We start from the raw sequence: 12,774 nt of genomic DNA on the forward strand, positions 1-12,774 counted from the left end.
TATGGGGTTGAGGTGGCTTCCTGGGTTGTGTTTGCCAAAAACATGTCAAAGCATAAGTATTAAACAGCAGCATGGGGCAAGGGACAACAGCTGGGATAAACAATAGTCAGACCACAAATCCTAGGAAGGAAGTGGTTGAGAAAGGAGAACTATGAGAAATCATGACTTAAAAGCTCCCACATCTTGCAGAGCCCCAAGAAGATCACATGAATGAATGGGGAGTGCCCTAAAATGTTCACTTCCGATCCCCCTTCAGGCTCCACACAGGCAGAAAGTGGGTCTACAACAGACTGGTAAATGGCTTTGCTAAGTGTTGAGCAAGAACTCCCAACTCACAGCCAATCTTCCAAGACTGAGAGAATAGTTTTTTTTTCTCCATTTTTTTTTAGTCCCAGACATTAAAACAAAATTCTGTCAAAACATTACTTGACCACGAAGTTAATAGAAACCAAACTTCAGTGGTCACACAAGACAAAGAATAGGCACTATAAAAATAACTCAGAAAAGTCACATAATAAGCATATAACAATGGCCTAACAGCAAGAAGTCCTCAGGAGGGAGAATCAGTCAGAGCTGCAACAAATATCCAGTTTCTAACAACAACAGCAAAATCACAAGAAGTACTTAAGAATTCCAAATAAAAGGACTTGAAACTGTTCATCAGGAGCCCAGATATTGAATTTACTGGGCAAAAATTTTTAATCAATTATCTTAAACATGTTCAAAGAGCTAAAGTAAAACATGAATGCAGAAATAAATAAAATCTTAATAACAGCTCACCAAAGAAAAAAAATAAAGATATGTAAATAATAACCAGAGCTAAAAGGAATTCAGGAGCCAAAAAGTGCAATAGTTAAAATGAAAGATTCTTAAGAGGGGTTCAAATTCAGAAATAAACAAAGAGAATAAGTGAATTTAAAGATAGGTTATTTGGGAGATTAAAATGACTCATCTCGAGGTGTAGAGAGGAAAAATTATAGGTAGAAATGAACAGGGGCTGGAGCGATAGCACAGCAGGTAGGGCATTTGCCTTGCACGTGGCCGACCCAGGTTCAATTCCCAGCATCCCATATGGTCCCTCAAGCACCTTCTGTAGTGATTCCTGAGTGCAGAGCCAGGAGTAACCCCTGAACATCTCCAGGTGTGACCCAAAAAGCAAAAAAAAAAAAAAAGAAATGAACAGAGATTGAAAGGTTTGTATGGCCATACTAACACATGTATTCAAACATTTCTTCAAAGGACAGGAAAAAGAGAATTAAGAAGAAAGAATATTTGAAAAAGTAATGTCCCCAGCTCTCCCAAACCTGATAAAAGACATGAATCTACACATCTGAGAAGCTCTCCACATACTGTTTCCATGTATATGTGTACTTATGTCTTAGACATAATTATAGTATATAAATATATAAATCATGCATGCTGCAATTGTGCTTTTTAACTTCTCCTATTTAAAAAGCAAATGCACAGAAGATTGGGAGAGATAGTACAATTCCTTCCAAAGCAGCGGGCCCTGGCTTGATGCTTAGTGCCACATAATGGTCCCCCAATCACCCCCAAGGCTCACTCCTGAGCACAGATTCAGGAGAAGACCCAGAGTATCACTGGGTATGGCCCAAATCTCCACCCCCCTCCAAAAGATAAATGCATAAAACAATTTTAAATCTATATTAATATGTATGCAATGTATAAATATAAATTAGAGTTATAAAGGATCACAGTATGTATGTACTATTGAAACTAAGTTGATATTAATTAGAATGAATTTCTAATCTGTTAGAATGTTAATTTAACTCCCAGGGTGACTAACAACTATGAAAAAAACAGAAAAATTAATGTGAATGTGACTGAAATCATATACTAGAGGAGGAAATCAATAAATAGCTAAAGAAGGCAGTAATGGAAGAATTGAGGAACCAAAAAAGACTATAAGATACAATGAAAACAAATGGCAAAGGGGTAGGAGTCAGTCCTTCCTTAGAGGTGGTCACTTCAAATAATGCCAGAACTAGCTAGATACGTTTCACTTCAGTTAGCACTGTTCCACTACTTTCAATTTTGAATACGATTAGTAACCACTTAAAATACAAATGGCTGGGACTGGAGCCATAGTACAGTGGGTAGTGCACTTGCCTTGCATGTTGGCAGCCTAGGTTCCACCCCTGGAATTTCGTATGTTCCTTCATGCACTGCCAAGAGTCATCCCTGAGAGCAGAGTCAGGAGTAACTCCCGAGTATCACTGGGTATGGCCCCAAAACAACAATAAGAACAAAAAATAGAAATGGATCAAACTCTCCAATGAAAAAGCACAAATGGGAAGGGTGGATTAAAATATGATTCAACTATATGCTGAGTACAAGAGACTCACTTTAGATACAAAGACACAATTGAGTGGAAAATGGAAGGATATAAAAATTATCCCAGGCAAACAATCAAACAAGATCTGGGTGGTTATACTGGCATGAAAAAATACCAAAAAAAAAAAAAGATGACAATAAAAACTTAGACACAAAAAAGGACATTAAATGTTTTAAAAAGCTAATTGCCCTGTTCCTTTAGTCCCGCCCAGGCATCCCCAGCCCCCTTTTCAGGTACTCCTCCTCTTCCCCAGAGGCTCCCAAGTACCTCAAAAGTGAGTTCTCTTGCCAGATGGTGTGTTTTCATAGGAACAAACTTCTCTCGACAGTGCACCTGCCGTGGGCTCTGGGCCCAACCTCTTGTTGTGTTATTCCATTTAAGCCTGGCTACAGACTCTAAAGTGTCCTATTACCATCTCCTCTTACAGCTGAGAAAACTGAGGACCAGAAAGGACCAATATTTACCCAGATTTATTCACCTGGGCAGAGAGTGAAGAAATGAGGCCTGTCGTATGTCTACACAATCCCCACTAGCCTATGTTCCTGTTCATCCCACACTCTGACCAGCTTGGGGTTGGATGCTCACTACCCACTCTGAGGGGGCTAATCTCCATTTCCAGGCAGAGAAGTTGAGGCACGGAAAGCCCCTTGGTTTGCCCAAGGTCACACAGTGAGCCAAGCAAAGGTGCCAGCCATGAAGGCCGTGGCCCTAGGTGATATGCAGGCATAGCTGATACAGCCTAACCCTCCTCTGTACAAACAACCAAAGGGTAAAGGGGGAAATTAGCTACCCGAAAAGGAAGACTGGTTAGAAAATTGTTCTTTCCAAACATCACGTACATACACATTCATATACACTTTCAGGAAAAGAAAATTAAGAAAATGTTTTAAAGAAAAAAACTCAAATATTATAGCATCAAAGGAAAAATCTGAGTTGTGTATCCAATGCACTTGATGTCTACCTGGCAGATTGGATATTGATGCTTTGATTTTAGAATTGAGGACAAAAAAGATACTTGTAAGATGCTCCCCTTGCATTCAGCAAACTAGAGTTTGATTCCCCGGCACTCCATTTGGTACCCCAAGCCCCACCAGAAGCGATTCCTGAGCTCAGAGTCAGGAGTAAGCCCTGAGATTGCTGGGTTTGGGCCCAACACCCCAGCCCCCCAAAAAGAGACTGGGGCTGGAGTAATAATATTTTGTGTAAATGACACAGTACAAATAAAATATTATGTAAATAAAACGCAATTTATGTCTTGTAACTGGTAAGTGATTTAATAAAACAGAACCATCTGCAAAGGGTACAGTTTAGGCAATTACTGAGTCATGCGGTGATGTAATGTTTTATTTTCTTGATTTATTATTTTGTTCTAAAATAACTAAGAAAGGTTGAAAAAATATACATTTAGATTTTAAAGATGCAATTCAAATTCTGCCAAGTATTTTACGTATGAACTGAAACCTGCACTGGGCTGAATGAAAACATTCCACTCCCAGTGTGTGCTATCCCCCCATTTCCAAGTCTGACTCCTAATTAGCACCTTCAACCCTGAGAGTCTGCCTTTACAAGCACTCTGCCTGAGCAGTTTATTCCACTAGCAGCTGGAAACACGGGCTGCACTTGAATGATTCCAAACCATGTTGACTTACTCCTCCAACACTTGAGGCTGAATCTGTGTGTGCCAGGGGCCGCCTGCCTAACGGGGCATTCACAAATCAACTTCTACGTATGAGCCAATGTTTACAAAAGGAGAAGTAACAAGTGTGTGCCCACTGCAATCCTATTATACTCCTATAGAGCAGTTCTTAAAACTATTTTTGCAGAGGATAAGTTTACCTCTGACCTGATTTTAAATTGCTGGTCTAAGGTGGTAAAAAAAAGCAGAACCACTTAAAGATTGTCCAATTATTATTTCTATATTTTCCATGGACTATCCCCTTATCTGCTTGGGCCCAGAGAGTGGATCCCTCCATCTTTCTATCTTGGTCCTGAATAAACTTTACTTCATGTCTGAGCATCTATCACCAAGGAGGATAAAGCCACACACTGGTTTGGTTGTGATTTTTCTTCACAAGGATCATCCCTATTGGTGCTCAGCCTGGTAATATGGACCTGATACTGGGGCGATAGCACAGCATAGGGTAGGACGTTTGCCTTGCACTCGGCCGACCCGGGCTCGATTCCTCCATCTCTCTCAGAGTCTGGCAAGCTACCCGTGGTATAATCGATATGCCAAAGACAGTAACAAGTCTCATAATGGAGACATTATTGGTGCCCGCTCAAGCAAATCGATGAACAATGGGATGACAGTGCTACAGTGACCGTGAAGTATAGTTCAGTGCTCAGGCCTGACAGTGCCCAGAGAACACGAGGGCCACTCACAAGGGGTGAAATGAAGGAAGAATCCCTTTCTGGCCTAGAAACTCCAACAAGCCATTCTCAGAACTCAGAACCCTGAGTTCCCAGCCTCATGAAGTCCCTTCCCGGGTAGATTCATTAGGTTTGGCTTTTAGAGCTATACCCTGCAGGCTCAGGGCTTACCCCTGGCTCTGTGCTCAGGGATCACTCCTGGTGGGGCTCAGGGAATCATATGCAATGTGGGAGGGCCACGTCAGATGTGTACAAGGCAAGCATCTTAACCCTGGCATCATCTCTCTAGTCCTCTTACCTGTTTTATTTAAGATCCAGTTCAAATATCCCCATTTCCTGCAATCCACTTGCCTGGTATTGTAATGTGGGTACTGTGGGTCTCCTGGGTTCCACCAGGGTCCTTGCTAGCCCAGTACTGAGTTGCTCTAAGGCGTATCTTAGGAGACTCTGGGGAGGGGAGAGGATGGCTCGGCGGCTGTGAGTGGGATCCCATGCACTGAGGGTGATCCTGATCCTGGTGGCTCTTAGCGTCCAGCAGCTCTGCCCTCCGTGTCATTGCCACACTGCAGCCAGGTGTGTTTGCGCACATGACAGAAGGTGTGCCTCCCGTGGCTCAAGTGAGCTGGGCAGCTAATGCAGTACCAGCACAGCAGCCAAGAGTATGATACTGGAGAGCCCGTGTGTGGGCCCCAGAGCATCCCCTGAAAGCACTACAGCCAGGATGTGCAAGAGCACCGCAGCTAGAGAAGGGTGACCCGGCAAGCACTGTGGCCCAAGCTGTGAGCACCACCACATATGCAGCCCCCAGAGAGGCCCACAACTAAACTCTGTGAGCAGCGCAAGCCAGCCTGTGTGGAGCCCCAGCCCTTGCAACACTAACAGAGAGGGGTGGGAGAGCATAAAGAACGATGCAAGAGAAAAAGTATAGTCAAAATGACATCTGCACTTGTATGTTCATTGCTGCATTGTTTATAAGAGCCAGAATCTGGAAAAACAGTTGAGTGCTCGAGAACAGATGACTGGTTAAAGAAACTTTGGTACAGCTACACAATGGAATACTCTGCAGCTGTTAGAAAAGATTAAGTCATGAAATTTGCATCTAAGTGGATCAACACGGAGAATATCATGTTAAGTGAAATGAGCCAGAAAGAGAGGGACAGACATAGAAAGATTGCACTCATCTGTGTAATATAAAGAAACAGAATGGAAGACTGACACCCAAGAATAGTCGAGATGACTACCACAAGGTTTGCTCCATGGCTTGGAAGCAGGCCTCACATGCTTGGGGAAATGGCAGCCAAGATACAATAGGGACCACCAAGTAAAGGGTGTTTGGAGGGCCCGCTCGGGGTGGGAGATGTGTGCCAAAACTAGACTATAGATGGAACATGATGTCGTTCAATACTTGCATTACAGACCACAACACCCTAAAAGAGAGAGAGAGTAAAAGGGAATGCGCCTGCCACAGAGGCAGAGGAGTGGGATGGGGATGGGGGGGTGGGAGGGATACTGGGAACTTTGGTGGTGAAGAACAGGCACTGGTGAGGGGATGCATACTCGATTATTGTATGACTGAAATATAAGCACGAAAGTTTGTAAGTCTGTAACTGTGCCTCAAGGTGATTCATTAAAAAACTAAAAGAAAAAAAAAAGAATGATGCAAGGGGCTGGAGAGATAGTATAGCGGCTGGGACTCTTGCCTTGCATGTGACCAATCAGGATTTATTTCTCAGCACCCCATATGGTCCCAGAGTGATCTGTGAGCACAGAGCCAGAAGTAATCCCTTCTGGGGATGCTTGTTAGGCAGCCCCTTCCCCACAAACCCTCCTCTGAGTAGGGTCCTTTGCCCCCTGAGCTAGAATCTCAAAACTAGTCCTGCAGGGTGGGCCTTGAAGCAGCCCTGGAGCCCCCCTCCTGCCCACCGAGCCTTCCCCAGCCCCCCTCCCACCTCATGGCAACATGTGTGGCCCTAAAATGAGAAAGGAACGGAAGGGAAGGAAGGGAAGGTACTAGCCTTGCACACTGCCTCTTCAAAGATGACCCCAGTTCTGTCACCAGCACTGCACAGAGTCCCCCAAAGGCCATTAGGAGCAATCCCTGAGCACAGAATCAGGAGTAAGCTCTGAGTCACCAGGTGTGGCCCCCAAAATAGGCAAACAAACCTTCCTGGCAGCTGTATGTGGTGGTTCACTGAGAAGAGAAGTGCAAGTACTGATGTGAAGGTCCACTGAAAGAGGCTTCTGTGACCCAAGCTTAGGTCAGGTACCCCGGCATCCCTGAGTCCTGACAGGGTCCCCGGAAGACAGCGGCAGCTGGTGACGCCCTTGCTGGCTGACTGCGGGAGACATACTGCCTTCTGCTGAGACTTAATAAGCTCGTTGAAGCCGTCGAGAGAAACCCTGAGGCGTAAATATCAACTCTGGTAAAATACCTGGAGTGGGATTTTATTTCTGCTGGGCATGATTATGGATATTGATTTCAGTATCCAAAAATTCAATAAAACAGATTAAACCTCCCAAGGAATGAGCATGAACCTTCAACTCGGTGTTGCCATGGGGTGGGAAGGCTCGGTGGGTGGGAGGCAGGCTCCAGGGCTGCTCCAAGGCCCACCCTGCAGGACTAGTTTTGAGATTCCAGCTCAGGGGGCAAAGGACCCTACTCAGAGGAGGGTTTTGTGGGGAAGGAGCTGCCTAACAAGCTGACTGCTCCCTCCCCCAGCCCCAAGCACAGGGCAGGGTGGGGGGGACCAGAACTCTGTCCCTCCATTCAGGCTAAGAGGCCTGGCTCTGCAGGCTGCTCTTAAACCCTGCCCCCAGGAAGGGAGTTTTCAGTGGGTTATTTTACAATGAGTCAGAGAGTCGTTCTCTCCAGGATGATTATTCTCATCCTCATAACTAAATTGCATGCCTTATAGCTGTTGACCTCAAACAAATAGGCAGCCGATTATGTCCCCTAGCAAAATGAAAATGAGCATATTCAGAAGGAACAACAAAAGACAATGAGAAAGTGTGGCAAGGAAGGGCGGTGGAGGAGCAGTAATTCAGGTGGAGGATGAAGCACCTTCCGGCTGAAACGCTGGCATGTGCTGATGGCTCACGTGTGAGAGCTCTTCCAGCTTCCCACCTCCCTTAAATAAGGTTTCATTCATCCCCACATATTTCACTGAGGAGCTAGGGTGATAGAGGCACCAGCCCTGCGTCAGTCTTTATTTCTTGTTTCTTTTTGGGTTTTGTTGGGGGACCGTAGCCTGCCCCTGCCTCTTTCATGAAGCTACAGAGGTGTTCCTGGGCAGAGACTTGGTCTTGGCCGCGCTGACCAGCCTTCTGCAGTTTGATAGATAAGATGATTTTTTCCTTCTTGAGTTCTTTGATCTGTTGCTTTGGAGTGGACTAGTTGACTAATAATCTCCCTGATGATCTCCAGAGGGCATGCAGTGGCGGTCTTTCTCGCGCATATTTATTAGAAGGCATCTTGCAGTTATCCTCAGCCCAGCCAGGTGATCTGTATAGAAAGTCTCACACTCTGGCAACCTTCAAAATCACTCACTCATGACTGGCTTCATTAACCTGTGGCCTCTGGAACAACAGAAGAGAGCTCTGAGGCTCGCCTGGTTCTTGTTCCTGGAGATGAACGCTTTCATTTTTCTGCCCAGTGACTTAAGGGTTTGTTCATTTGTTTTTGCATAATGTAATTCCAAGAGTTTTTTGTAATGTATGAATAGAAATATTATTTTTTTCTTTTGAACGATCCTTTTAAATCCACATACAGTGCATAAGTAGCAATCAAACACATGAAACATCTGACTGCTACTTATACACTTAAGCTTTTAAAAAATGACCCAAGGACCTGTGTTCCAGCCACTGGGAATACAGAAGTGAAGAAGATAAAACTTCTGGGATTTTTACAGATTGGGAAGAGAAACAGACAAGTGAAATCAATAAATGAGAGCTGCAGACTTCAGAGATCTAGATCATCATAAACGACATGAGGGGTGGAGAACGCAGTGGGCAGGGAAGGTCTTAGATAGGAAAGGACTCCCAGAAGCTCTTCCTTGCTATTCTAGTTCATAATGCAATTGCATCTATTCTCTGCCCTCAATATGTAGCATGTTCATTTTTTTTACATTTTCCTCTATATCACTGTCACTGTCATACCATTGCTCATCGATTTGCTCGAGCGGGCACCAGTAACTGTCTCTCATTGTGAGACTTATTGTTACTGTTTTTGGCATATCCAATACGCCACAGGTAGCTTGCCAGGCTCTGCTGTGCAGGCGCGATACTCTCAATAGCTTGCCTCTGTATATATTTTTAGCATTTGGAAGACCTTTTCTATGTTACCCCTTTATGCCATTAGCTCCATGTGCCCCATGACTTATGCTCCTCAATCTCTGGTGAGGACTATGTCAAGAGTGTTTGTTCTCTCTAAAGATTCCCAAATTCGTATGGCCTATGGACTGCTCTTTTTTTATGACCAAAATCAAATTTTTATTTTTGTAATTGTATAAATGTGATCCAATTCTGCCAACCACTAATTTTTCCAAAAGAAACAAGCTATAAATAAGCAAGCTACATCTTCTCACTGATGTAGATGGAGTCCTTAGATCTCACTGGATTGAATACAAACTACTCACAGCAACACAATTTTAGAGAAAGTGTATCATGATGTTAAGTTACTTCTTTTTAAGTTACTTATGATGTTAAGTTAACATACATGTTCCACATCTGGCTAATGATGCATAACAATAGACATCATTATTCTACTAAGCTGGGCTACACCAACATCTTTAAATGACATTAACATCAATGTCATCATCCTCCTTGTCAGATTTCACAGCTTCAACTTTTGGTATACTGACTGTTTTCAAATAAATTACCTCAATATTCTTATCTTTAACATCTTCCTCATCAACAGATGTTACATCTTCTGCTTCCTCCAACCATTTTATTAAAACTCCTGCTTTGGGGCTGGAGTGATAGCACAGCGGGTAAGGCATTTGCCTCTCATGCGGCCGACCCAGATTCAATTCCCAGCATCCCATATGGTTCCCTGAGCACTGCCAGGTGTAATTCCTGAGTGCATGAACCAGGAGTAACCCCTGTGCATCACCGGGTGTGACCAAAAAACAAACAAACAAAAAAAAAAACAACTTCTGCCTTGACTCAGATTTCTTTGGCAAGGTCTTTTGAGACCTTCTCTGACAAGCTGGTGATGATCTCTTCTTCCAAAATATCTGCATCATGCATCTCCTTCAAGATAAGTGGCATCACCATGTTCACGGCCGCTCTCCACAAGCTCGGACCAGCCTCACCCATGAGTGAATATATTCCTGGATTCATATATTTCATACTTTACACCACTAATATGCCAAGTGTAGCACACCACAATTTGATGGGATTTAAAGTAGAAGGCAACCAATCTTAGGGGGAAATATATTTATACAGATATATGTATGTGTATATATATATGTATATACAAACCTTTAACAACATGTTACAAATCTCTTATAGAAGGGCTTACTGGCTCCTGGGTGAAATACAACAATCTTCACACACTTTCTTCTAAGAAACCCTTTTTTGTATCATTTTTAGCAGATTATTCATAACAAGCAATCCAAACTAAATTATTTCAATACTGCTTTGGGGGCAGGGTTTGGAGTTTGTGATGGAAACATCCAAAATATGGTGGTGGAAAGGTGTAATGGTGGTGGGATTGGTGTTTGAATATTAAGTGTAATTAAATATTATGAGTAACTTTATAAAATTGTTTTAAAAGATAACTGGCATCCCGGAAAGGAGGTGAGCTTGATGCATCGCTATCACACACTCCAACACATAAAGATACCATTGAGCTTTTTTGTTCTTACAGCAAAATTGAAAAAGAAATAGTGCCTGTATCTTATTTTATTTGTCCTCTGATATTTTAATTAAGAATTCCAGTCAAACAAGGGCCAGGAATATTTCCCCGTGGTTGGAAGCCTGTCTCATGAGCTAGAGGAGAAGGCAGCTGGAATAGAGAAAGGATCACTAAGACAATGATGGTTGAAGGGATCATTTGGGATGGGAGATGTGTACTGAAAGTAGATAAAGGACCAAAGTGATAACCTCTCAGTATCTGTATTGCAAACCATAATGCCTAAAAGTAGATAGAGAGTATGGGGGAAGTTGTCTGGAGGCAGGGGGAGGGGTGGAAAGGGGGAGTATACTGGGGACATTGGTGGTGGGGATGTGTACTGGTGGAAAGATGGGTGATCACTGTATGATTGAAACTCAAATATGAAAGCTTTGTAACTGTCTATCTAATTGTGATTCAATTAAAAAAAAGAGAAAAAAGAATGCCAGTCAGACCAAAAGACCTGAGATTTTGCATCCAGTCTTTCCCCCCAACAATGGGTATTTGTCAGTGAAGTCAATAATACTTTCTTCTTTTGTTTTCTTAACAAAATCCAACCGGATACTTACCCACTTTTCAACAGTCCTTTCCAGATCATCTCTGTTAGAACTTTTGCATGATTGCAGATTTCGTCCATTCTACATATTTATGCGTCCTCGGTAGTATTTCCCCCCCCCCCAATCCTCCTTCTCCTCCTCCTCCTCCTCCTCCTCCTCCTCCTCTTCTTCTTCCATGGCACTTAGTGATGGTGACAAAGGTGTTTCACTGAGGGACTTAAAAACATTTTCTTAGTCTTTAACCTTTCTCTTTTTCTTTTTTTATTTCCTTCTTATGCCAACTGTCACTATTCTCAGGTGGGTTTTTGAAAACAAGCATGCAGAGTTTATGCTATGTGTCAAGAATGCCTCAATAACCACAGGCTTTACCAGAAATATGAATTGTTTGTTTCTTTGGATTGACATGCTGACCTGTTTAAGGATTCTCACACTCAGGACTGAGAACACATTCTTAAAATAAACTCATTCAACTTATTCTCCTCATGAAATCTATTGGCAACGTAATGACCATTCTTAACATCTGTCTGGGTCTGTGTTCCCATTTTCCAGGTGAAATATTTGGCGGGAAACATTGGAGGCTGATTAAGCCCCTTTACAACATTAACCATGTTAACTATAACTATATTTATTTTATTTCCTTGACCTCAACCTTGGCAATCAGACAAATTATTTTGTAGCAATAGATTTGGTCTGACACACTACAGTTGACATACAAAATGACAACAGGCATTTTGGCTTCTGAGTGACCTTATCAATAAGATGAAGAAAACTTTGATTATAACTTTTTGGTAGCTTCTGTCTGGAGAAGAATAAATGATATAAATGACAGCAAGTGTTTTTGCAGTCTCACATAAAAAATAGTCACCACTGAGTTTCTTACTTTTGTGAGATGTTTCCCCAGTACAGGAACTGGTCACTCTGCAAAAGTTCATTTTATCAAATAAAGACAAACCCAACAATTTGCTGCTGGAACTGGATTGAAATGTGGTGCGGGTGGACTCTAGTCCAAGGATGGGTTGAGAAGGCATCAGAGGTAGATTAGTGGCAGCAGCCAGGCCAGCTCCACAGAGCATCAAGGATGAGCTGTACCAGCACCATCCAGGGTCCACACCATTCAGAGCCTGGAGCCTGGAGAGCTCTGGAATGCTCATGCTCTCACCCACCTAACTCTCTTTTAAAAGAGAAAATCTTGGGACTGGAGTGATAGTACGGCAGGTAGGGCATTTGCCTTACACACGGCTGACCCGGGTTCTATTCCCAGCATCCCATATGGTCCCTCAAGCACTGCCAGGAGTAATTCCTGAGTGCAGAGCCAGCAGTAACCACTGTGCATCGCTGGGTGTGACCCAAAAAGCAAAGCAAAAAAAAAAGAAGGAAAGAAAATCTCTCAGCATAACCCTGGACATCTTCCTTCATTCCTTTCTTTTTTTAAAAAAAATTTTATTAGTGAATCACTGTGAGGTACAGTTACAAACTTATGAACTTTCATGTTTGCATTTCAGTCATACAGTGATCATTTACATCCCTCCACCAGTGCCCATTCTCCTCCACCAATGTTCCCAGTATCCCTCCCACCACCCCCACCCCATCCCCCACCA

The 12,774-nt window shown here is 43.1% G+C and overlaps 1 pseudogene; it reads right to left on the reverse strand.

The window, feature by feature from the left end:
- Window positions 1-11,068: 11,068 nt before the first annotated feature.
- On the reverse strand, window positions 11,069-11,906 carry LOC101540907 (eukaryotic translation initiation factor 5-like; annotated as a pseudogene).
- Window positions 11,907-12,774: the final 868 nt, after the last annotated feature.

The sequence above is a fragment of the Sorex araneus genome, chromosome X, assembly GCF_027595985.1.
Source record: "Sorex araneus isolate mSorAra2 chromosome X, mSorAra2.pri, whole genome shotgun sequence".
Lineage (NCBI taxonomy): Eukaryota > Metazoa > Chordata > Mammalia > Eulipotyphla > Soricidae > Sorex > Sorex araneus.